Source organism: Pristiophorus japonicus, chromosome 9 (assembly GCF_044704955.1).
Source record: "Pristiophorus japonicus isolate sPriJap1 chromosome 9, sPriJap1.hap1, whole genome shotgun sequence".
In the NCBI taxonomy this organism is placed as follows: domain Eukaryota; kingdom Metazoa; phylum Chordata; class Chondrichthyes; family Pristiophoridae; genus Pristiophorus; species Pristiophorus japonicus.
Genome location: NC_091985.1, coordinates 190,009,020 through 190,036,211, shown reverse-complemented (window position 1 = coordinate 190,036,211; position 27,192 = coordinate 190,009,020). Strand labels below are relative to the sequence as shown.

The window sequence follows — 27,192 nt, the reverse complement described above, 5'->3', positions numbered from 1 at the left end:
TCTGCAGGTATATAAAAAGGAAGAGTGCAGCTAAAGTAAACGTTGGTCCCTTAGGGGATGAGACTGAGGAATTGATAATGGGGAACAGGGAAATGGCAGAGACTTTGAACAAATATCTTGCATCGGTCTTCAAAGTTAAAGCCTCCCAATAATAATAGATAACCAAGGGGCGATAGGGTGGGGGTAACTGAAAACAATCACTATCACTAGAGAAAAAGAATTCAACAACTAATGGGATGAAAGTTGGACAAATCTCCTGGACCTGATGGCCTGCATCCTAGGATCGTAAAAGAAGTTCAAGAGTTCAGAAGAATGAGAGGAGATCTCATAGAAACGTTTAAAATTCTGATGGGTTTAAGACAGGTTAGATGCAGGAAGAATGTTCCCAATGTTGGGGAAGTCCAGAACCAGGGGTCACAGTCTAAGGATAAGGGGTAAGCCATTAGGACCGAGATGAGGAGAAACTTCTTCACCCAGAGAGTGTTGAACCTTTGGAATTCTCTACCACAGTAAGTTGTTGAGGCCAATTCACTAAATATATACAAAAATGAGTTAGATGTCGTCCTTACTACTGGGGGGATCAAGGGTTATGGTGAGAAAGCAGGAATGGGGTACTGAAGTTGCATGTTCAGCCATGAACTAATTGAATGGTGGTGCAGGCTCGAGGGGCCGAACGGCCAACTCCTGCACCTATTTTCTATGGGCCCAAGTTTCGAGCTGCGCCTAGAACGGCGCAGTCCCGACCTGGACGCCCGTTTTTCGCGCCACAAAGTGCACCTAAAAAAACCCACCAGATTCTCCACATCCCTGCAGGTCCTCTGGCCCTCGGCGCAGTGCAGCACAAGCTGTAGGGGGCGGAGCCAGGCCCCTGCGCTGAAAACAGTGCCGGGACCTCTGCACATGGGCGCTACAGTGGGCATGCAAGTGCAGTAGCTCCAGGCGCCCAAAACTGTGTGGGAGGGGCCCGAAGCATGCAGCCCCTAGCCCTGGCCGAATGGCCTCATTGGGGCTGCGTGAATAAGGCTCCTCCCACGGCTAGCTCCTGCGACCTCCCGACCCGACTCCCGCTTCCCCCCGACTCCCCCGACCCCCCGGACTGGACCCGACCCGACTCCCGCTTTCCGCCCCCAACTCCCCCCCCCCGCCCCCGGACCCGACCCGACCCCCCTGGACTGGACCCGACCCGACTCCCGCTTCCCCGCCCCCGCCTCCGGACCGGACCCGACACCGACACCGACCCGACTCCCGCTTCCCCCATCCCCCCCCCTGCCCCCGGACAGGATCCGACCTGACCTCCCTCCGCCCAACCTGACCTCCCTCTCCCTCCCTCCCCCCGACCCGACCCGAACTGAACCGACCTCCCTGCCACCACCCCCCCCGACCCGACCCAATGCCGCCTACCTGTAAATCTGGTGCTGGGGACGGGCCCTGCCCGAAGTCTCGGGCCCGGCCCGTTCAGCCTCCCACCCCCTTCTGATTTCCCCCCCCAATCTCCTTTACCACCCCACAATGTCCTTCTCCCCCCCCACAATGTCCTTCTCCCCCCCACAATGTCCTTCTCCCCCCCACAATCTCCTTCTCCCCCCCACAATCTCCTTCCCCCCCACAACCTCCTTCCCCCCCCCACAACCTCCTTCCCCCCCCACAATCTCCTTCCCCCCCACAATCTCCTTCCCCCCCACAATCTCCTTCCTCCCCCACAATCTCCTTCCCCCCCCACAATATCCTCCCCCCCCACAATCTCCTCCCCCCCACACAATCTCCTTCCCCCCCCCACAATCTCCTCCCCCCCCCACAATCTCCTTCCCCCCGCCCAAACTCCTTCCCCCACCCCCCACAATCTCCTCCCCCCCCCCACAATCTCCTTCTCACCCCTACAATCTCCTTCCCCCCCACAATCTCCTTCCCCCCCACAATCTCCTCCCCCCCACAATCTCCTCCCCCCCCACAATCTCCTCCCCCCCAACCTCCTTTCCCACCCCCAATCTCCTTTCTCCACCCCGCAATCTCCTTTCTCCACCCGCAATCTCCTTTCTCCACCCCCCAATCTCCTTTCTCCACCCCCCAATCTCCTTTCTCCACCCCCCAATCTCCTTTCTCCACCCTCAATCTCCTTTCTCCACCCCCCAATCTCCTTTCTCCACCCCCCAATCTCCTTTCTCCACCCCCCAATCTCCTTTCTCCACCCCCCAATCTCCTCCTTCTCCCCCCTCCCCCTTCTCCCCCTTCCCTCCCTCTGCTCCCCCCCTCTCACCCTCTGCCCCCTCCTTCCCCTCTCCTCACTGTCAGAAACGCAGACACTGACAGACAGAGAATGAGAGACACACACAGACAGACAGAGAGATAGAGACACTGACAGAGACACACTGGGCGGGTGGGGGGGGGGGCGGCATCCCAGCACGCTGTTGGAGGGCTCCCGGTGCTGCAGTTGTTAAGTCGAAAATGTTTTATTTATTGATTTTTTTAAAATTATTTCTTATTAATTTTTTTTGATTGATTTATTGGTTGATTTATTAATGTATTTATCATTTATTATTGATGATGGCTCTTTATTTGTAAAACTGAAGTGTTTAATGTTTGTAAACTTCCCTTTAAACTGCCCCCCCATTCCCTACGCCTGATTTGTAACCTACGCCTGATTTTCTAAAGTGTCGACAAGGTTTTTTCGAGCGTACAAAAATCTTCACTTACTCCATTCTAAGTTAGTTTGGAGTAAGTTTTCACTGACGAAACTTTGAAAACAGGCGTAAGTGGTCGGACATGCCCCCTTTAGAAAAAAAGTTCTGTTCCAAAGTGAAACTGTTCTAACTGACTAGAACTGGAGCAAACTAAATGACGAGAATTCCGATTTCTAAGATACTCCGTTCTACACCAGTTGCTCCTAAAAATCAGGAGCAAATCATGTCGAAACTTGGGGCCAATGTTTCTATGTTTCTAAGTGGCTGCAGAGGTAGTGGATGCATTGGTTGTGATCTACCAAAATTCCCAGGATTCTGGTCCCAACGGATTGGAAAACTGCAAATGCAACGCCCCTATTCAAGAAAGGAGGGTGACAGAAAGCAGGAAACTACAGACCAGTTACCCTAACATCTTCATTGGGAAAATGCTGGAGTTCTTAGGGAAATCATGTTTGACAAATTTGCTGGAGTTCTTTGAGGATGTAACGAGCAGGGTGGATGAAGGGGAACCAGAAAATATGGTGTATTTGGATTTCCAGAAGGCATTCGATAAGTTGCCACATAAAAGGTCACTACACAAAATAAGAGGTCACGGAGTTGGGGGTAATATATTAGCATGGATAGAGGATCAGTTAACTAACAGAAAACAGAATCGGGATAAATGGGTCATTGTCACGTTGGCCGACTCGAACTAGTGGGGTGCCACAGAGATCATTGCTGGGTCCTCAATTATTTATAATCTGTATTAACGACTTGGAAGAAGAGACCGAGTGTAATGCAGACAAATTTAGTGATGATACAAAGATAGTTGAGAAATCAAGTTGTGAAGAGGCCATAAAGAATTTGCATAGGGAAGTAGATAAGTTATGTGAGTGGGCAGATTTGTCAGATGGAGTATAATCTGGGTAAATGTGAGCTTATCCACTTTGTTACCAAGAACAAAAAAACAAATTATTATTTAAATGGAGGTATACAGCAAAAAGCTGCGATACAGTGAGAGCTGGGAGTCCTTGTACATGAAACAGAAAAAGTTAGCATGTAGATACAGTAAGTAATTACGAAGGCAAATGGAATGTTGTCCTTTATTGCACGGGGGATGGAATATAAAAGTGGGGAAGTCTTGCTACAATTGTACACGGCGTTCGAGAGACCACACCTGGAGTACTACGTACAGTTTTGGTCTCCTTATTTAAGGAGGGCTATACTTGCATTGAAGGCAGTTCAGAGAAAGTTCACCAAGTTGACTCCTGAGATGAAGGGGTTGTCTTATGAAGAGACATTGAGCAGGTTGGGCTTAATCTTTGTAGTTTAGAAAAATGAGAGATGATCGTATTAAAAAGTATCAGATTCTGAGGGGGCTTGACAGGGTAGATGTGGGAAGGATGTTTCCCCTCATGGGGGAATCTAGAACGAGGGGGCATAGTTTCAGAATAATGGGTTTCACGTTTAAAACGGAAATGAGGAGGAATTTATTTTCTCAGAATGTCCTGAATGTTTGGAATTCTCTCTTCCAGGAAACTATTGAGGCTGGATCTTTGAATATATTTAAGGTAGAGATGAATAGATTTTGAACCACAGAGGAGTCAAGGATTATGGGAGCGGGCAGGGAAGTAGAGTTGAGGCCAAGATCTGATCAGCCATGATCTTATTGAGTGGCGGAGCAGGCTCGAGGGGCCAAATGGCCGACTCATGCTCCTATTTCTTATGATTATGTTCTTAGGATGTAACCCCAAAATAGTCCCGGATATAATCCGAATATAATTCAGATATAACCCCAATATAATACAGGATATAGCCCCAAAATTATCCAGAATATAACCCCAATATAAACCAGGATATAAACCCAATAGAATCCAGGCAACAGTTACAGTGTATAAAACCAATATAATAGAGTGTAAAAGCACAATATAATCCAGGGTATAACCACAATATAACCCAAGTTACAACCCCAATATAACCAAGGGTAGAACCCCAATATAATCCATGGTATTACCCCAATATAATCCAGGATATAACCCCAAATAATCCAGGATATACCCCAACATATTCCAGGGAATATTCACAATATAATCCAGGGTACAACCCCAATATAACCCAGGTACAACCCCAATATAACCCAGGGTACAACCCCAATATAACCCAGGGTACAACCCCAGTATAACCCAGGATATAATCTCAATATAACCCAAGGTATAATCTCACTATAACCCAGGGTATAACCCCAATATAATCCAGGGTTTAATCTCAATATAACCCAGGGTATAATCTCCATATAACCCAGGGTAAAACCCCAATATAATCCATGATATATCCCCAATATAATTCAGGGTTTTCACCCGAAGACAATTCATAATTTAACGCCAATATAATTCCCAATACAGTGCAGCGCTCTCTCAGTACTGCCCCTCTGACAGTACTGCGCTCCCTCAGTACTGCCCCTCTGACAGTGCAGCACTCCCTCAGTACTGCCCCTCCGACAGTGCGGTGCTCCCTCAGGACTGGCCGTCCAACACTGCAGCATTCCCTCAGTACTGCCCCTCCGACAGTGCAGCACTCCCTCAGTACTACACCTCTGACAGTGCAGCGCTCCCTCAGTAATGCCTCTCCGACAGTGCAGCACACCCCCAGTACTGCCCCTCCGACAGTGCACCGCTCCCTTAGTACTTACCCTCTGACAGTGCAGTACTCTCTCAGTACTGCCCCTCTGACAGTGCAGTACTCTCTCAGTACTGCCCCTCTGACAGTGCAGTACTCTCTCAGTACTGCCCCTCTGACAGTGCAGTACTCTCTCAGTACTGCCCCTCTGATAGCAAGGTGCACCCTCAGTACATCTGCTCTAACATTGCCATGTTTTTTTCAGTACTGACACTGTGATAGTGACACGCTCCCTCAGTATTGCTCCTCCAACTGTGCAGCTGCAGCCCCACGACTGCCCCTCCGACAGTGCGGCGCTCCTTCAGTACTGCCCCTCCGACAGTGCGGCGCTCCCTCAGTACTGCCCCTCCGACAGTGCGGCGCTCCCTCAGTACTGCCCATCCGACAGTGCGGCGCTCCCTCAGTACTGCACCTCCGACAGTGCGGCGCTCCCTCAGTACTGCCCCTCCGACAGTGCGGCGCTCCCTCAGTACTGCCCCTCCGACAGTGCGGCGCTTCCTCAGTACTGCCCCTCCGACAGTGCGGCGCTTCCTCAGTACTGCCCCTCCGACAGTGCGGCGCTTCCTCAGTACTGCCCTCCGACAGTGCGGCGCTCCCTCAGTACTGCCCCTCCGACAGTGCGGCGCTCCCTCCGTACTGCACCTCCGACAGTGTGGCGCTCCCTCAGTACTGCCCCTCTGACAATGTAGCACTCTCTCAGCACTACCCCCTCTGACAGTGCAGGGCTTCCTCTGTAATGCCTCTCTGACAATGCAGTACTCTCTCAGTACTGCCCCTCTGATAGTAAGGTGCACCCTCAGTACTTCCGCTCTAACATTGCTGTGTTTGTTTCAGTACTGGCCCTGCGATAGTGACACGCTCCCTCAGTATTGCTCCTCTAACTGTGTAGCACAGCCCCGCTACTGCCCCTCGGACAGTGCGGTACTCCCTCACTACCGCCCTCTGACAATGCAACACTCACTCAGCACTGCCCCTCCGACAGTGCAGCACTCCCTCAGTACTGCCCCTCCAACAGTGCGGTGCTCCCTCGGTACTGGCCATCCAACAGTGCAGCATTCCCTCACTACCGCCCTCCGACAGTGCATATTCCCCTCAGTACTGCCCCTCCGACAGTGCATATTCCCCTCAGTACCGCCCCTCCGACAGTGCGGCGCTCCCTCAGTATTGCCCCTCCGACAGTGCATATTCCCCTCAGTACTGCCCCTCCAACAGTGCAGCGCTCGCTCAGTACTGCCCCTCCGACAGTGCAGCGCTCCCTCACTACCGCCCTCTGACAATGCAAAATCACTCAGCACTGCCCCTCCGACAGTGCAGCACTCCCTCAGTACTCCCCCTGCGACAGTGCGGCGCTCCCTCAGTACTGCCTCTCCGACAGTGCGGCGCTCCCTTAGTACTGCCCCTCCGACAGTGCGGCGCTCCCTCAGTACTGCCCCTCCGACAGTGCGGTGCTCCCTCACTACCGCCCTCTGACAATGCAACACTCACTCAGTACTGCCCCTCAGACAGTGCAATGCTCCCTCTTGAAGATATAAAGGCGTGTGCCTTTACCCTACGTTACAGTATTCGTTACTCCTGGAATTATAGACACCTGTACACAGCGTTGAAATATCCATGAAGCCATTTATTTTTGTAACAAAAGTTAATTCTCACACATAGGCCACCATTATATTCAGCACAACATATACAAAGTAAATACATAAAGACTCCCTCTGGATGCTCCCCAGACCCAGGTGCTGGTCAGGCCTCCTTGTCCCGGGTAACCTCATTCTAGTTACCAATCTAAGGGCTCCTTTTGACTGCAGTCTGTATTACCTCTTCCATAACTCATTCAAGCCGGAATTAGTGGGGCCACAATCAAATATTCCAATCTGTTTGATCAGTGGTCCTTCAGCGAAAAGAATGTTTGTTTTACAGAACTCTCACTCTCAACACAGAGCACATTCTCAATCAACACCGCCCCCCCGCCGCCCACCCATCACGCCCCTCCCACAGCCGTTATCAGGAGTTGTGCTCTTATCTCTATGACTTAAAACATAGAAACATAGAAAATAGGTGCAGGAGTAGGACATTCGGGCCTTCGAGCCTACACCACCATTCAATATGATCATGGCTGATCATTCACCTCAGTACCCCTTTCCTGCTTTCTCTCCAGACCCCTTGATCCGGTTAGCTCTAAGGGCCATATCCAACTCTCTCTTGAATATATCTAACGAACTGGCATCAACAACTCTCTGCGGAAGAAAATTCCACAGGTTAACAACTCTGAGTGAAGAGGTTTCACCTCATCTCTGTCCTATATGGCTTACCCCTATTCTTAGTCTGTGACCCCTGGTTCTGGACTCCCCCAACATCGGGAACATTCTTCCTGCATCTAACCTGTCCAGTCCCGTCAGAATTTTATATGTTTCTATGAGATCCCCTCTCATCCTTCTAAACTCTAGTGTATGAAGGCCCAGTTGATCCAGTCTCTCCTCATATGTCAGTCCCACAATCCCGGGAATCAGTCTGGTGAACCTTGGCTGCACTCCCTCAATAGCAAGAATGTCCTTCCTCAGATTACGAGACCAAAACTGAACTCAATATTCCAGGTGTGGCCTCACCAAGGCCCTGTATAACTGCAGTAAGACCTCCCTGCACCTGTACTTAAATCCCCTAGCTACGAAAGCCAACATACCATTTGCCTTCTTCATCACCTGCTGTACCTGCGTGCCCACTTTCAATGACTGATGTACCATGACACCCAGGTCTCACTGCACCTCCCCCTTTTCCAAATCTGTCACCATTCAGATAATAATCTGCGTTCATGTTTTTGCCACCAAAGTGGATAACCTCACAGTTATCCACATTATACTGCATCTGCCATGCATTTGTCCACTCACCGAACCTGTCCAATTCACCCTGCAGCCTCTTAGCATCCGCCTCACAGCTCACACTGCCACCCAGCTTAGTGTCATCTGCAAACTCGGATATATTACATTTAATTCTTTCATCTAAATCATTAATGTATATTGTAAAGAGCTCGGTTCCCAGCACTGAGCCCTGCGGCACTCCACTAGTCACTGCATGCCATTCTGAAAAGGACCCATTTATCACGACTCTCTGCTTCCTGTCTGCCAACCAGTTCTCTATCCACATCAGCACATTACCCCCAATACCATGTGCTTGAATTTTGCACACCAATCTCTTGTGTGGAACCTTGTCAAAAGCCTTTTGAAAGTCCAAATACACCACATCCACTGGAGGGTATTTATCTTTTACTTTTCTAAAGACTTTGTGTAAGGCTTTGGTCATTTTAGCAGCCATCTCTCAGTTTCCCAATGTTATAATGACAGTCACCATCTTACACACTGTACTGAACCCTCCAACAGTGCAGCACTCCCTAAGTACTATCCCGCCAACAGTGCGGCGCAACCTCAGTACTGCCCCTCCGACAGAGCAGCACTCCCTCAGTACTGCCCCTCCAACAGTGCAGCACTACCTCAGTACTGCCCCTCCCACATTGACACACTCCCTCAGGATTGGCCATCCTACAGTGCGGTGCTCCCTCAGTACTGCCCCTCCGACAGTGCGGTGCTCCCTCAGTACTGCCCCTCCGACAGTGCGATGCTCCCTCAGTACTGCCCCCCCGACGGTGCGGTGCTCTCTCAGTACTGTCCCTCTGACAGTGCGGTGCTCCCTCAGTGCTGTCCCTCCGACAGTGCGGCGCTCCCTCAGTGCTGCCCGTCCGACAGTGCGGTGCTCCCTGTGTAATGCCCCTCAGACAGTGCGGTGCTCCCTCAGTACTGCCCCTCCGACAGTGCGGTGCTCTCTCAGTACTGCCCCTCCGACAGTGCGGTGCTCCCTCAGTACTGCCCCTCCGACAGTGCGGCGCTCCCTCAGTACTGCCCCTGCGACAGTGCGGTGCTCCCTGTGTAATGCCCCTCCGACAGTGCGGTGCTCTCTCAGTACTGCCCCTCCGACAGTGCGGTGCTCCCTCAGTACTGCCCCTTCGACAGTGCGGCGCTCCCTCAGTACTGCCCCTCCGACAGTGCGGTGCTCCCTGTGTAATGCTTCTCAGACAGTGCGGCGCTCTCTCAGTGCTGCCCCTCTGACAATGCAGCGCTCTCTCAGTACTGCCCCTCCGACCGTGCAGCGCTCCCTCAGTACTGCCATTCCGATAGTAAGGTGCACCCTCAGTACTTCTGCTCGAACATTGCCACGTTTTTTTCAGTACTGACCCTGCGATAGTGACACACTCCCTCAGTATTGCTCCTCCAACTGTGCAGCACAGCCCCACGACAGCCCCTCGGACAGTTCGGCACTCCCCCAGTACTGCCCCTCCGACAGTGCAGAACTCCGCCAGTACTGCCCCTCCGACAGTGCAGCACTCCCTCAGTACTGCCCCTCTGACGGTGCATGTTTCATTCAGTACCGCCCCGCCAACAGTGCAACGCTCCCTCAGTACTGCCCCTACGACAGTCTAGCGCTCCCTCAGTCCTGCGCCTCTGACACTGCAGTGCTCCCTCAGTTCTGCCCCTCCGACAGTGCAGCACTTCATCAGTACTGCCCCCCGACAGTGCAGCGCTCCCTCAGTACTGCCCCTCCGACAGTGGGGTGCTCCCTCAATACTGCCCCTCCGACAGTGCGGCACTCCCTCAGTACTGCCCCTCCGACAGTGCGGCGCTCCCTCAGTACTGCCCCTCTGACAGTGCAGCGCTCACTCAGTACTGCCCCTCCGACAGTGCAGCGCTCCCTCAGTACTGCCGCTCCGACGTTGCAGCGCTCCCTCAGTACTGCCCCTCCGACAGTGCAGCGCTCCCACAATACTGCCCCTCCTACAGCGCAGCGCTCCCTCAATACTGCCCCTCTGATAGTAAGGTACACCCTCAGTACTTCTGCTCTAACACTGCCACGTTTTTTTCAGTAATGACCCTGCGATAGTGACACGCTCCCTCAGTACTGCCCCTCCGACAATGCAGCACTCCCTCAGTACTGCCCCTTCGACAGTGCAGCGCTCCCCCAGTACTGCCCCTCCGACAGTGCAGCAATCCCTCAGTACTGCCCCTCTGACAGTGCATGTTTCATTCAGTACCGCACCCCCCCCACAGTGCAACGCTCCCTCAGTACTGCCCCTACGACAGTCTAGCACTCCCTCAGTCCTGCCCCTCCGACAATGCAGCGCTCCCTCAGTACTGCCCCTCCGACAGTGCGGCGCTCCCTCAGTACTGCCCCTCCGACAGTGCAGCGCTCCCTCAGTACTGCCCCTCCGACAGTGCAGCGCTCCCTCAGTACTGCCCCTCTGACAGTGCAGCAATCCCTCAGTACTGCCCCTCTGACAGTACATGTTTCATTCAGTACCGCACCCCCCCCGCCACAGTGCAACGCTCCCTCAGTACTGCCCCTACGACAGTCTAGCACTCCCTCAGTCCTGCCCCTCCGACAGTGCGGCGCTACCTCAGTACTGCCCCTCCGACAGTGCAGCGCTCCCTCAGTACTGCCCCTCTGATAGTAAGGTACACCCTCAGTACTTCTGCTCTAACATTGCCATGTTTGTTTCAGTACTGACCCTGCGATAGTGACACGCTCCCTCAGTACTGCCCATCCGACAGTGCGGGGCTCCCTCAGTACTGTCCCTTCGACAGTGCGGCACTCCCTCAGTACTGCCCCTCCGACAGTACAGCGCTCCCTCAGTACTGCCCCTCCGACAGCGCAGTGCTCCCTCATTACTGCCCCTCCGACAGCGCAGCGCTCCCTCAATACTGCCCCTCCGACAGCGCAGCGCTCCCTCAGTGCTGCCCCTCCGACAGTGCAATACTCCCTCTTGAGCATATAAAGAATTGTGCCTTTACCCTATGTTACAGTATTCGTTGCTCCTGGAATTATAGACACCTATGCACAGTGTTGAAATATCCATGAAGCCATTTATTTTTGTAACAAAAGTTAATTCTCACACAGAGGCCACCATTATATTCAGCACAACATATACGAAGTAAATACGTAAAGACTCCCCCTTGATGCTCCCCAGACCCAGGTGCTGGTCAGGCCTCCTTGTCCCGGGTAACCTCATTCTAGTCACCAAACTAAGGGCTCTTTTTGACTGCAGTCCGTATTACATCTTCCATAACTCATATTTAAGCCGGAATTCGTGGGGCTACAACCAAATGTTCCAATCTGTTTGATCAGTGGCCCTTCAGCGAGAAGAATGTTTGTTTTACAGAACCCTCATTCTCAACACAGAGCACATTCTCAAATCTCCCCCCCACCCCACACCCCCCCCCCCCCGCCACAGCCGTTATCAGGGGTTGTGCTCTTATCTCGTTTAGCTTTTATGACTTAAAACATAGAAACATAGAAAATAGGTGCAGGAGTAGGCCATTCGGCCCTTCGAGCCTGCACCACCATTCAATAAGATCATGGCTGATCATTCACCTCAGTACCCCTTTCCTGCTTTCTCTCCATACCCCTTGATCCCTTTAGCCGTAAGGGCCATATCCAACTCCTTCTTGAATATATTTGACGAACTGGCATCAACAACTCTCTGCAGAAGAGAATTCCACAGGTTCACCACTCTCTGAGTGAAGATGTTGCTCCTCATCTCGTTCCTATATAGCTTACCACTTATTCTTAGACTGTGACCCCTGGTTCTGGACTTCCCCAACATTGGGAACATACTTCCTGCATCTAACCTGTCCAATCCAGTCAGAATTTTATATGTTTCTATGAGATCCCCTCTCATCCTTCTAAACTCCAGTGTATGAAGGCCCAGTTGATCCAGTCTCTCCTCATATGTCAGCCCTGCCATCCCGGGAATCAGTCTGGTGAACCTTCGCTGCACTCCCTCAATAGCAAGAATGTCCTTCCTCAGATTAGGAGACCAAAACTGAACACAATATTCCAGGTGTGGCCTCACCAAGGCCCTGCACAACTGCAGTAAGACCTCCCTGCTCCTATCTTCAAATCGCCTAGCTACGAAGGCCAACATACCATTTGCCTTCTTCATCGCCTGATGTACCTGCATGCCAACTTTCAATGACTGATATTCCATGACATCCAGGTCTCGCTGCACTTCCCTCTTTTCCAAATCTGTCACCATTCAGATAATATTCTGCGTTCATGTTTTTGCCACCAAAGTGGATAACCTCACAGTTATCCACATTATACTGCATATGCCATGCATTTGTCCACTCACCTAACCTGTCCAATTCACCCTGCAGCCTCTTCGCATCCGCCTCACAGCTCACACCACCACCCAGCTTAGTGTCATCTGCAAAATCGGAGATATTGCATTCAATTCCTTTATCTAAATCAATAATGTATATTGTAAAGAGCTCGGGTCCCAGCACTGAGCCCTACGGCACTCCACTAGTCACTGCCTGCCATTCTGAAAAGGACCCATTTATCACGACTCTCTGCTTCCTGTCTGCCAACCAGTTCTCTATCCACGTCAGTACATTACCCCCAATACCATGTGCTTTAATTTTGCACACCAATCTCTTGTGTGGGACCTGGTCAAAAGCCTTTTGAAAGTCCAAATACACCACATCCACTGGAGGGTATTTATCTTTTACTTTTCGAAACACTTTGTGTAAGGCTTTGGTCATTTTAGCAGCCATCTCTCAGTTTCCCAATGTTATAATGACAGTCGCCATCTTACACACTGTTCTGAACCCTCCAACAGTGAAGCACTCCCTCAGTACTATCCCGCCAACAGTGCAGCACTACCTCAGTACTGCCCCTCCCACATTGACACAGTCCCTCAGTAGTGCCCTTCCGACAGTGCGGCGCTCCCTCAGTACTGCCTCTCCGACAGTGCGGCGCTCCCTTAGTACTGCCCCTCCGACAGTGCGGTGCTCCCTCAGTACTGCCCCTCCGACAGTGCGGTGCTCCCTCACTACCGCCCTCTGACAATGCAACACTCACTCAGTACTGCCCCTCAGACAGTGCAATGCTCCCTCTTGAAGATATAAAGGCGTGTGCCTTTACCCTACGTTACAGTATTCGTTACTCCTGCAATTATAGACACCTGTACACAGCGTTGAAATATCCATGAAGCCATTTATTTTTGTAACAAAAGTTAATTCTCACACATAGGCCACCATTATATTCAGCACAACATATACAAAGTAAATACATAAAGACTCCCTCTGGATGCTCCCCAGACCCAGGTGCTGGTCAGGCCTCCTTGTCCCGGGTAACCTCATACTAGTTACCAATCTAAGGGCTCCTTTTGACTGCAGTCCGTATTACCTCTTCCATAACTCATTCAAGCCGGAATTAGTGGGGCCACAACCAAATATTCCAATCTGTTTGATCAGTGGCCCTTCAGCGAAAAGAATGTTTGTTTTACAGAACTCTCATTCTCAACACAGAGCACATTCTCAATCAACACCGCCCCGCCCCCCCCCCCCCCCCGCCGCCCACCCATCACGCCCCTCCCACAGCCGTTATCAGGAGTTGTGCTCTTATCTCTATGACTTAAAGCATAGAAACATAGAAAATAGGTGCAGGAGTAGGACATTCGGCCCTTCGAGCCTGCACCACCATTCAATATGATCATGGCTGATCATTCACCTCAGTACCCCTTTCCTGCTTTCTCTCCAGACCCCTTGATCCGGTTAGCTCTAAGGGCCATATCCAAACCGCTCTTGAATATATCTAACGAACTGGCATCAACAACTCTCTGCGGAAGAAAATTCCACAGGTTAACAACTCTGAGTAAAGAGGTTTCACCTCATCTCTGTCCTATATGGCTTACCCCTTATTCTTAGTCTGTGACCCCTGGTTCTGGACTCCCCCAACATCGGGAACATTCTTCCTGCATCTAACCTGTCCAGTCCCGTCAGAATTTTATATGTTTCTATGAGATCCCCTCTCATCCTTCTAAACTCTAGTGTATGAAGGCCCAGTTGATCCAGTCTCTCCTCATATGTCAGTCCCACAATCCCGGGAATCAGTCTGGTGAACCTTGGCTGCACTCCCTCAATAGCAAGAATGTCCTTCCTCAAAACTGAACTCAATATTCCAGGTGTGGCCTCACCAAGGCCCTGTATAACTGCAGTAAGACCTCCCTGCACCTGTACTTAAATCCCCCAGCTACGAAAGCCAACATACCATTTGCCTTCTTCATCACCTGCTGTACCTGCGTGCCCACTTTCAATGACTGATGTACCATGACATCCAGGTCTCGCTGCACTTCCCTCTTTTCCAAATCTGTCACCATTCAGATAATATTCTGCGTTCATGTTTTTGCCACCAAAGTGGATAACCTCACAGTTATCCACATTATACTGCATATGCCATGCATTTGTCCACTCACCTAACCTGTCCAATTCACCCTGCAGCCTCTTAGCATCCGCCTCACAGCTCACACCACCACCCAGCTTAGTGTCATCTGCAAAATCGGAGATATTGCATTCAATTCCTTTATCTAAATCATTAATGTATATTGTAAAGAGCTCGGGTCCCAGCACTGAGACCTACGGCACTCCACTAGTCACTGCCTGCCATTCTGAAAAGGACCCATTTATCACGACTCTCTGCTTCCTGTCTGCCAACCAGTTCTCTATCCACGTCAGTACATTACCCCCAATACCATGTGCTTTAATTTTGCACACCAATCTCTTGTGTGGGACCTGGTCAAAAGCCTTTTGAAAGTCCAAATACACCACATCCACTGGAGGGTATTTATCTTTTACTTTTCGAAACACTTTGTGTAAGGCTTTGGTCATTTTAGCAGCCATCTCTCAGTTTCCCAATGTTATAATGACAGTCGCCATCTTACACACTGTTCTGAACCCTCCAACAGTGAAGCACTCCCTCAGTACTATCCCGCCAACAGTGCAGCACTACCTCAGTACTGCCCCTCCCACATTGACACAGTCCCTCAGTAGTGCCCTTCCGACAGTGCGGCGCTCCCTCAGTACTGCCCCTCCGACAGTGCGGCGCTCCCTTAGTACTGCCCCTCCGACAGTGCGGCGCTCCCTCAGTACTGCCCCTCCGACAGTGCGGTGCTCCCTCACTACCGCCCTCTGACAATGCAACACTCACTCAGTACTGCCCCTCAGACAGTGCAATGCTCCCTCTTGAAGATATAAAGGCGTGTGCCTTTACCCTACGTTACAGTATTCGTTACTCCTGCAATTATAGACACCTGTACACAGCGTTGAAATATCCATGAAGCCATTTATTTTTGTAACAAAAGTTAATTCTCACGCATAGGCCACCATTATATTCAGCACAACATATACAAAGTAAATACATAAAGACTCCCTCTGGATGCTCCCCAGACCCAGGTGCTGGTCAGGCCTCCTTGTCCCGTTAACCTCATCCGAGTCACCAAACTAAGGGCTCTTTTTGACTGCAGTCCGTATTACCTCTTCCATAACTCATTCAAGCCGGAATGAGTGGGGCCACAACCAAATATTCCAATCTGTTTGATCAGTGGCCCTTCAGCGAAAAGAATGTTTGTTTTACAGAACTCTCATTCTCAACACAGAGCACATTCTCAATCAACACCCCCCCGCCCCGCCGCCCACCCATCACGCCCCTCCCACAGCCGTTATCAGGAGTTGTGCTCTTATCTCTATGACTTAAAGCATAGAAACATAGAAAATAGGCGCAGGAGTAGGACATTCGGCCCTTCGAGCCTGCACCACCATTCAATATGATCATGGCTGATCATTCACCTCAGTACCCCTTTCCTGCTTTCTCTCCAGACCCCTTGATCCGGTTAGCTCTAAGGGCCATATCCAACTCCCTCTTGAATATATCTAACGAACTGGCATCAACAACTCTCTGCGGAAGAAAATTCCACAGGTTAACAACTCTGAGTAAAGAGGTTTCACCTCATCTCTGACCTATATGGCTTACCCCTTATTCTTAGTCTGTGACCCCTGGTTCTGGACTCCCCCAACATCGGGAACATTCTTCCTGCATCTAACCTGTCCAGTCCCGTCAGAATTTTATATGTTTCTATGAGATCCCCTCTCATCCTTCTAAACTCTAGTGTATGAAGGCCCAGTTGATCCAGTCTCTCCTCATATGTCAGTCCCACAATCCCGGGAATCAGTCTGGTGAACCTTGGCTGCACTCCCTCAATAGCAAGAATGTCCTTCCTCAGATTACGAGACCAAAACTGAACTCAATATTCCAGGTGTGGCCTCACCAAGGCCCTGTATAACTGCAGTAAGACCTCCCTGCACCTGTACTTAAATCCCCCAGCTACGAAAGCCAACATACCATTTGCCTTCTTCATCACCTGCTGTACCTGCGTGCCCACTTTCAATGACTGATGTACCATGACACCCAGGTCTCACTGCACCTCCCCCTTTTCCAAATCTGTCACCATTCAGATAATAATCTGCGTTCATGTTTTTGCCACCAAAGTGGATAACCTCACAGTTATCCACATTATACTGCATCTGCCATGCATTTGTCCACTCACCGAACCTGTCCAATTCACCCTGCAGCCTCTTAGCATCCGCCTCACAGCTCACACTGCCACCCAGCTTAGTGTCATCTGCAAACTCGGATATATTACATTCAATTCTTTCATCTAAATGATTAATGTATATTGTAAAGAGCTCGGTTCCCAGCACTGAGCCCTGCGGCACTCCACTAGTCACTGCATGCCATTCTGAAAAGGACCCATTTATCACGACTCTCTCCTTCCTGTCTGCCAACCAGTTCTCTATCCACATCAGCACATTACCCCCAATACCATGTGCTTGAATTTTGCACACCAATCTCTTGTGTGGGACCTTGTCAAAAGCCTTTTGAAAGTCCAAATACACCACATCCACTGGAGGGTATTTATCTTTTACTTTTCTAAAGACTTTGTGTAAGGATTTTGGTCATTTTATCAGCCATCTCTCAGTTTCCCAATGTTATAATGACAGTCACCATCTTACACACTGTACTGAACCCTCCAACAGTGCAGCACTCCCTAAGTACTATCCCGCCAACAGTGCGGCGCAACCTCAGTACTGCCCCTCCGACAGAGCAGCACTCCCTCAGTACTGCCCCTCCGACAGTGCGGTGCTCCCTCAGTACTGCCCCTCCGACAGTGCGGTGCTCCCTCAGTACTGCCCCTCCGACAGTGCGGTGCTCTCTCAGTACTGTCCCTCTGACAGTGCGGTGCTCCCTCAGTGCTGTCCCTCCGACAGTGCGGCGCTCCCTCAGTTCTGCCCCTCCGACAGTGCGGTGCTCCCTGTGTAATGCCCCTCAGACAGTGCGGTGCTCCCTCAGTACTGCCCCTCCGATAGTGCGGTGCTCTCTCAGTACTGCCCCTACGACAGTGCGGTGCTCCCTCAGTACTGCCCCTCCGACAGTGCGGTGCTCCCTGTGTAATGCTTCTCAGACAGAGCGGCGCTCTCTCAGTGCTGCCCCTCTGACAGTGCGGCGCTCTCTCAGTACTGCCCCTCCGACCGTGCAGCGCTCCCTCAGTACTGCCCCTCCGATAGTAAGGTGCACCCTCAGTACTTCTGCTCGAACATTGGCACGTTTTTTTCAGTACTGACCCTGCGATAGTGATACACTCCCTCAGTATTGCTCCTCCAACTGTGCAGCACAGCCCCACGACAGCCCCTCGGACAGTTCGGCACTTCCCCAGTACTGCCCCTCCGACCATGCAGAACTCCGCCAGTACTGCCCCTCCGACAGTGCAGCACTCCCTCAGTACTGCCCCTCTGACAGTGCATGTTTCATTCAGTACCGCCCCTCCCACAGTGTCTGGCGTAAAAATAAAAAGGGGAAGGTGGCTCAACCGTGGCTATCTAGGGAAATCAGGGATAGTATTAAAGCCAAGGAAGTGGCATACAAATTGGCCAGAAATAGCAGCGAACCTGGGGACTGGGAGAAATTTAGAACTCAGCAGAGGAGGACAAAGGGTTTGATTAGGACAGGGAAAATGGAGTACGAGAAGAAGCTTGCAGGGAACATTAAGGCGGATTGCAAAAGTTTCTATAGGTATGTAAAGAGAAAAAGGTTGGTGAAGACAAACGTAGGTCCCCTGCAGTCAGAATCAGGGGAAGTCATAACGGGGAACAAAGAAATGGCGGATCAAGTGAACAAGTACTTTGGTTCGGTATTCACTAAGGAGGATACAAACAACCTTCCGGATATAAAAGGGGTCAGAGGGTCTAGTAAGGAAGAGGAACTGAGGGAAATCTTTATTAGTCGGGAAATTGTGTTGGGGAAATTGATGGGATTGAAGGCCGATAAATCCCCAGGGCCTGATGGACTGCATCCTAGAGCACTTAAGCAGGTGGCCTTGGAAATAGCGGATGCATTGACAGTCATTTTCCAACATTCCATTGACTCTGGATCAGTTCCTATGGAGTGGAGGGTAGCCAATGTAACCCCACTTTTTAAAAAAGGAGGGAGAGAGAAAACAGGGAATTATAGACCGGTCAGCCTGACCTCAGTAGTGGGTAAAATGATGGAATCAATTATTAAGGATGTCATAGCAGTGCATCTGGAAAATGGTGACATGATAGGTCCAAGTCAGCATGGATTTGTGAAAGGGAAATCATGCTTGACAAATCTTCTGGAATTTTTTGAGGATGTTTCCAGTAAAGTGGACAAAGGAGAACCAGTTGATGTGGTATATTTGGACTTTCAGAAGGCTTTCGACAAGGTCCCACACAAGAGATTAATGTGCAAAGTTAAAGCACATGGGATTGGGGGTAGTGTGCTGACGTGGATTGAGAACTGGTTGTCAGACAGGAAGCAAAGAGTAGGAGTAAACGGGTACTTTTCAGAATGGCAGGCAGTGACTAGTGGAGTGCCGCAAGGTTCTGTGCTGGGGCCCCAGCTGTTTACATTGTACATTAATGATTTAGACGAGGGGATTAAATGCAGTATCTCCAAATTTGCGGATGATACTAAGTTGGGTGGCAGTGTGAGCTGCGAGGAGGATGCTATTAGGCTGCAGAGTGACTTGGATAGGTTAGGTGAGTGGGCAAATGCATGGCAGATGAAGTATAATGTGGATAAATGTGAGGTTATCCACTTTGGTGGTAAAAACAGAGAGACAGACTATTATCTGAATGGTGACAGATTAGGAAAAGGGAAGGTGCAACGAGACCTGGGTGTCATGGTACATCAGTCATTGAAGGTTGGCATGCAGGTACAGCAGGCGGTTAAGAAAGCAAATGGCATGTTGGCCTTCATAGCGAGGGGATTTGAATACAGGGGCAGGGAGGTGTTGCTACAGTTGTACAGGGCCTTGGTGAGGCCACACCTGGAGTATTGTGTACAGTTTTGGTCTCCTAACTTGAGGAAGGACATTCTTGCTATTGAGGGAGTGCAGCGAAGGTTCACCAGACTGATTCCCGGGATGGCGGGACTGACCTATCAAGAAAGATTGGATCAATTGGGCTTGTATTCACTGGAGTTCAGAAGAATGAGAGGGGACCTCATAGAAACGTTTAAAATTCTGACGGGTTTAGACAGGTTAGATGCAGAAAGAATGTTCCCAATGTTGGGGAAGTCCAGAACCAGGGGTCACAGTCTGAGGATAAGTGGTAAGCCATTTAGGACCGAGATGAGGAGAAACTTCTTCACCCAGAGAGTGGTGAACCTGTGGAATTCTCTACCACAGAAAGTAGTTGAGGCCAATTCACTAAATATATTCAAAAGGGAGTTAGATGAAGTCCTTACTACTCGGGGGATCAAGGGTTATGGCGAGAAAGCAGGAAGGGGGTACTGAAGTTTCATGTTCAGCCATGAACTCATTGAATGGCGGTGCAGGCTAGAAGGGCTGAATGGCCTGCTCCTGCACCTATTTTCTATGTTTCTATGTTTCTATGCAACGCGCCCTCAGTACTGCCCCTACGACAGTCTAGCGCTCCCTCAGTCCTGCGCCTCTGACACTGCAGTGCTCCCTCAGTACTGCCCCTCCGACAGTGCAGCACTTCATCAGTACTGCCCCCCGACAGTGCAGCGCTCCCTCAGTACTGCCCCTCCGACAGTGAGGTGCTCCCTCAATACTGCCCCTCCGACAGTGCGGCACTCCCTCAGTACTGCCCCTCCGACAGTGCGGCGCTCCCTCATTACTGCCCCTCTGACAGTGCAGCGCTCCCTCAGTACTGCCCCTCCGACAGTGCAGCGCTCCCTCAGTACTGCCCCTCCGACGTTGCAGCGCTCCCTCAGTACCGCCCCTCCGTCAGTGCAGCGCTCCCACAATACTACCCCTCCTACAGCGCTGCGCTCCCTCAATACTGCCCCTCTGATAGTAAGGTACAACCTCAGTACTTCTGCTCTAACACTGCCACGTTTTTTTCAGTACTGACCCTGCGATAGTGACATGCTCCCTCAGTACTGCCCCTCCGACAGTGCAGCACTCCCTCAGTACTGCCCCTTCGACAGTGCAGCGCTCCCCCAGTACTGCCCCTCCGACAGTGCAGCACTCCCTCAGTACTGCCCCTCTGACAGTGCATGTTTCATTCAGTACCGCACCCCCCCCCACAGTGCAACGCTCCCTCAGTACTGCCCCTACGACAGTCTAGCACTCCCTCAGTCCTGCCCCTCCGACAGTGCGGCGCTACCTCAGTACTGCCACTCCGACAGTGCAGCGCTCCCTCAGTACTGCCCCTCTGATGGTAAGGTAAACCGTCAGTACCTCTGCTCTAACATTGCCATGTTTTTTTCAGTACTGACCCTGCGATAGTGACACGCTCCCTCAGTACTGCCCCTCCGACAGTGCGGGGCTCCCTCAGTACTGTCCCTCCGACAGTGCGGCGCTCCCTCAGTACTGCCCCTCCGACAGTGCAGCGCTCCCTCAGTACTGCCCCTCCGACAGCGCAGTGCTCCCTCATTACTGCCCCTCCGACAGCGCAGCGCTCCCTCAATACTGCCCCTCCGACAGCGCAGCGCTCCCTCAGTGCTGCCCCTCCGACAGTGCAATACTCCCTCTTGAGCATATAAAGAATTGTGCCTTTACCCTATGTTACAGTATTCGTTGCTCCTGGAATTATAGACACCTATGCACAGTGTTGAAATATCCATGAAGCCATTTATTTTTGTAACAAAAGTTAATTCTCACACAGAGGCCACCATTATATTCAGCACAACATATACGAAGTAAATACGTAAAGACTCCCTCTTGATGCTCGCCAGACCCAGGTGCTGGTCAGGCCTCCTTGTCCCGGGTAACCTCATCCGAGTCACCAAACTAAGGGCTCTTTTTGACTGCAGTCCGTATTACCTCTTCCATAACTCATATTTAAGCCGGAATTCGTGTGGCTACAACCAAATGTTCCAATCTGTTTGATCAGTGGCCCTTCAGCGAGAAGAATGTTTGTTTTACAGAACCCTCATTCTCAGCACAGAGCACATTCTCAAATCTCCCCCCCCCCCACACCCCCCCTCCCCCACAGCCGTTATCAGGGGTTGTGCTCTTATCTCGTTTAGCTTTTATGACTTAAAACATAGAAACATAGAAAATAGGTGCAGGAGTAGGCCATTCGGCCCTTCGAGCCTGCACCACCATTCAATAAGATCATGGCTGATCATTCACCTCAGTACCCCTTTCCTGCTTTCTCTCCATACCCCTTGATCCCTTTAGCCGTAAGGGCCATATCCAACTCCTTCTTGAATATATCTAACGAACTGTCATCAACAACTTTCTGCAGAAGAGAATTCCACAGGTTCGCCACTCTCTGAGTGAAGAGGTTGCTCCTCATCTCGTTCCTATATGGCTTACCCCTTATTCTTAGACTGTGACCCCTGGTTCTGGACTTCCCCAATATTGGGAACATACTTCCTGCATCTAACCTGTCCAATCCAGTCAGAATTTTATCTATTTCTATGAGAACTCCTCTCATCCTTCTAAACTCCAGTGTATGAAGGCCCAGTTGATCCAGTCTCTCCTCATATGTCAGCCCTGCCATCCCGGAAATCAGTCTGGTGAACCTTCGCTGCACTCCCTCAATAGCAATAATGTCCTTCCTCAGATTAGGAGACCAAAACTGAACACAATATTCCAGGTGTGGCCTCAACAAGGCCCTGCACAACTGCAGTAAGACGTCCCTGCTCCTATCCTCAAATCGCCTAGCTACGAAGGCCAACATACCATTTGCCTTCTTCATCGCCTGATGTACCTGCATGCCAACTTTCAATGACTGATATTCCATGACATCCAGGTCTCGCTGCACTTCCCTCTTTTCCAAATCTGTCACCATTCAGATAATATTCTGCGTTCATGTTTTTGCCACCAAAGTGGATAACCTCACAGTTATCCACATTATACTGCATATGCCATGCATTTGTCCACTCACCTAACCTGTCCAATTCACCCTGCAGCCTCTTCGCATCCGCCTCACAGCTCACACCACCACCCAGCTTAGTGTCATCTGCAAAATCGGAGATATTGCATTCAATTCCTTTATCTAAATCAATAATGTATATTGTAAAGAGCTCGGGTCCCAGCACTGAGCCCTACGGCACTCCACTAGTCACTGCCTGCCATCTGAAAAGGACCCATTTATCACGACTCTCTGCTTCCTGTCTGCCAACCAGTTCTCTATCCACGTCAGTACATTACCCCCAATACCATGTGCTTTAATTTTGCACACCAATCTCTTGTGTGGGACCTGGTCAAAAGCCTTTTGAAAGTCCACATACACCACATCCACTGGAGAGTATTTATCTTTTACTTTTCTAAAGACTTTGTGTAAGGCTTTGGTCATTTTAGCAGCCATCTCTCAGTTTCCCAATGTTATAATGACAGTCGCCATCTTACACACTGTTCTGAACCCTCCAACAGTGCAGCACTCCCTCAGTACTATCCCGCCAACAGTGCAGCACTACCTCAGTACTGCCCCTCCCACATTGACACACTCCCTCAGTACTGCCCCTCCGACAGTGCGGTGCTCCCTCAGTACTGCCCCTCCGACAGTGCGGTGCTCCCTCAGTACTGGCCCTCCGACAGTGCGGTGCTCCCTCAGTACTGCCCCTCCGACAGTGCGGTGCTCCCTGTGTAATGCCCCTCAGACAGTGCGGCGCTCCCTCAGTACTGCCCCTGCGACAGTGCGGTGCTCCCTGTGTAATGCCCCTCTGACAGTGCGGTGCTCCCTGTGTAATGCCCCTCTGACAGTGCGGCGCTCCCTCAGTACTGCCCCTCCGACAGTGCAGCGCTCCCTCAGTACTGCCCCTCCGATAGTAAGGTGCACCCTCAGTACTTCTGCTCTGACATTGAAACGTTTTTTTCAGTACTGACCCTGCGATAGTGACACACTCCCTCAGTATTGCTCCTCCAACTGTGCAGCACAGCCCCACTACTGCCCCTCGGACAGTGCAGCACTCTTTCAGTACTGCCCCTCCGACAGTGCAGAACTCCCCCAGTACAGCCCCTCCGACAGTGCAGCACTCCCTCAGTACTGCCCCTCTGACAGTGCATGTTTCATTCAGTACCGCCCCTCCCACAGTGCAACGCTCCCTCAGTACTGACCCTATGACAGTCTAGCGCTCCCTCAGTCCTGCACCTCTGACACTGCAGTGCTCCCTCAGTACTCCCCTCCGACAATGCGGTGCTCCCTCAGTACTGCCCCTCCGACAGTGAGGTGCTCCCTCAGTACTGCCCCTCCGACAGTGCGGCTCTCCCTCAGTACTGCCCCTCCGACAGTGCAGCGCTCCCTCAGTACTGCCCCTCCGACAGTGCAGCGCTCCCTCAGTACTGATCCCGGACAGTGCAGCGCTCCCTCAGTATTGCCCCTCCGACAGTGATGTGCTCCCTCAGTACTGCCTCTCCGACAGTGCGGCACTCCCTCAGTAATGCCCCTCCGACAGTGCAGCGCTCCCTCAGTACTGCCCCTGCGACAGTGCAGCGCTCCCTCAGTACTGCCCCGCCGACAGTGCAGCGCTCCCTCAGTACTGCCCCTCCGACAGTGCAGCGCTCCCTCAGTACTGCCCCTCTGATAGTAAGGTACACCCTCAGTACTTCTGCTCTAACACTGCCACGTTTTTTTCAGTACTGACCGTGCAATAGTGACACGCTGCCTCAGTACTGCCCCTCCGACAGTGCGGGTCTCCCTCAGTACTGCCCCCCCGACAGTGCGGCGCTCCCTCAGTACTGCCCCTCCGACAGTGCAGCACTCCCTCAGTACTGCCCCTCCGACAGCGCAGCGCTCCCTCAATACTGCCCCTCCGACAGTGCGGCGCTCCCTCAGTACTGCCCCTCCGACAGTGCGGTGCTCCCTCAGTACTGGCCCTCCGACAGTGCGGTGCTCCCTCAGTACTGCCCCTCCGACAGTGCGGTGCTCCCTGTGTAATGCCCCTCAGACAGTGCGGCGCTCCCTCAGTACTGCCCCTGCGACAGTGCGGTGCTCCCTGTGTAATGCCCCTCTGACAGTGCGGTGCTCCCTGTGTAATGCCCCTCTGACAGTGCGGCGCTCCCTCAGTACTGCCCCTCCGACAGTGCAGCGCTCCCTCAGTACTGCCCCTCCGATAGTAAGGTGCACCCTCAGTACTTCTGCTCTGACATTGAAACGTTTTTTTCAGTACTGACCCTGCGATAGTGACACACTCCCTCAGTATTGCTCCTCCAACTGTGCAGCACAGCCCCACTACTGCCCCTCGGACAGTGCAGCACTCTTTCAGTACTGCCCCTCCGACAGTGCAGAACTCCCCCAGTACAGCCCCTCCGACAGTGCAGCACTCCCTCAGTACTGCCCCTCTGACAGTGCATGTTTCATTCAGTACCGCCCCTCCCACAGTGCAACGCTCCCTCAGTACTGACCCTATGACAGTCTAGCGCTCCCTCAGTCCTGCACCTCTGACACTGCAGTGCTCCCTCAGTACTCCCCTCCGACAATGCGGTGCTCCCTCAGTACTGCCCCTCCGACAGTGAGGTGCTCCCTCAGTACTGCCCCTCCGACAGTGCGGCTCTCCCTCAGTACTGCCCCTCCGACAGTGCAGCGCTCCCTCAGTACTGCCCCTCCGACAGTGCAGCGCTCCCTCAGTACTGATCCCGGACAGTGCAGCGCTCCCTCAGTATTGCCCCTCCGACAGTGATGTGCTCCCTCAGTACTGCCTCTCCGACAGTGCGGCACTCCCTCAGTAATGCCCCTCCGACAGTGCAGCGCTCCCTCAGTACTGCCCCTGCGACAGTGCAGCGCTCCCTCAGTACTGCCCCGCCGACAGTGCAGCGCTCCCTCAGTACTGCCCCTCCGACAGTGCAGCGCTCCCTCAGTACTGCCCCTCTGATAGTAAGGTACACCCTCAGTACTTCTGCTCTAACACTGCCACGTTTTTTTCAGTACTGACCGTGCAATAGTGACACGCTGCCTCAGTACTGCCCCTCCGACAGTGCGGGTCTCCCTCAGTACTGCCCCCCCGACAGTGCGGCGCTCCCTCAGTACTGCCCCTCCGACAGTGCAGCACTCCCTCAGTACTGCCCCTCCGACAGCGCAGCGCTCCCTCAATACTGCCCCTCCGACAGTGCGGCGCTCCCTCAGTACTGCCCCTCCGACAGTGCGGTGCTCCCTCAGTACTGGCCCTCCGACAGTGCGGTGCTCCCTCAGTACTGCCCCTCCGACAGTGCGGTGCTCCCTGTGTAATGCCCCTCAGACAGTGCGGCGCTCCCTCAGTACTGCCCCTGCGACAGTGCGGTGCTCCCTGTGTAATGCCCCTCTGACAGTGCGGTGCTCCCTGTGTAATGCCCCTCTGACAGTGCGGCGCTCCCTCAGTACTGCCCCTCCGACAGTGCAGCGCTCCCTCAGTACTGCCCCTCCGATAGTAAGGTGCACCCTCAGTACTTCTGCTCTGACATTGAAACGTTTTTTTCAGTACTGACCCTGCGATAGTGACACACTCCCTCAGTATTGCTCCTCCAACTGTGCAGCACAGCCCCACTACTGCCCCTCGGACAGTGCAGCACTCTTTCAGTACTGCCCCTCCGACAGTGCAGAACTCCCCCAGTACAGCCCCTCCGACAGTGCAGCACTCCCTCAGTACTGCCCCTCTGACAGTGCATGTTTCATTCAGTACCGCCCCTCCCACAGTGCAACGCTCCCTCAGTACTGACCCTATGACAGTCTAGCGCTCCCTCAGTCCTGCACCTCTGACACTGCAGTGCTCCCTCAGTACTCCCCTCCGACAATGCGGTGCTCCCTCAGTACTGCCCCTCCGACAGTGAGGTGCTCCCTCAGTACTGCCCCTCCGACAGTGCGGCTCTCCCTCAGTACTGCCCCTCCGACAGTGCAGCGCTCCCTCAGTACTGCCCCTCCGACAGTGCAGCGCTCCCTCAGTACTGATCCCGGACAGTGCAGCGCTCCCTCAGTATTGCCCCTCCGACAGTGATGTGCTCCCTCAGTACTGCCTCTCCGACAGTGCGGCACTCCCTCAGTAATGCCCCTCCGACAGTGCAGCGCTCCCTCAGTACTGCCCCTGCGACAGTGCAGCGCTCCCTCAGTACTGCCCCGCCGACAGTGCAGCGCTCCCTCAGTACTGCCCCTCCGACAGTGCAGCGCTCCCTCAGTACTGCCCCTCTGATAGTAAGGTACACCCTCAGTACTTCTGCTCTAACACTGCCACGTTTTTTTCAGTACTGACCGTGCAATAGTGACACGCTGCCTCAGTACTGCCCCTCCGACAGTGCGGGTCTCCCTCAGTACTGCCCCCCCGACAGTGCGGCGCTCCCTCAGTACTGCCCCTCCGACAGTGCAGCACTCCCTCAGTACTGCCCCTCCGACAGCGCAGCGCTCCCTCAATACTGCCCCTCCGACAGTGCGGCGCTCCCTCAGTACTGCCCCTCCGACAGTGCAGCACTCCCTCAGTACTGCCCCTCCGACAGCGCAGCGCTCCCTCAATACTGCCCCTCCAACAGCGCAGCGCTCCCTCAGTACTGCACCTCCGACAGTGCGGTGCACCCTAAGTACTG

General features: G+C 52.4%; 1 protein-coding gene across 1 annotated transcript in view; it reads left to right on the top strand.

Moving 5' to 3' along the window:
- The window catches only part of LOC139274018 (neoverrucotoxin subunit beta-like), a 74,479-nt gene that overhangs the window by 45,460 nt on the left and 1,827 nt on the right, over positions 1 to 27,192 (top strand). The window lies entirely within an intron of this gene.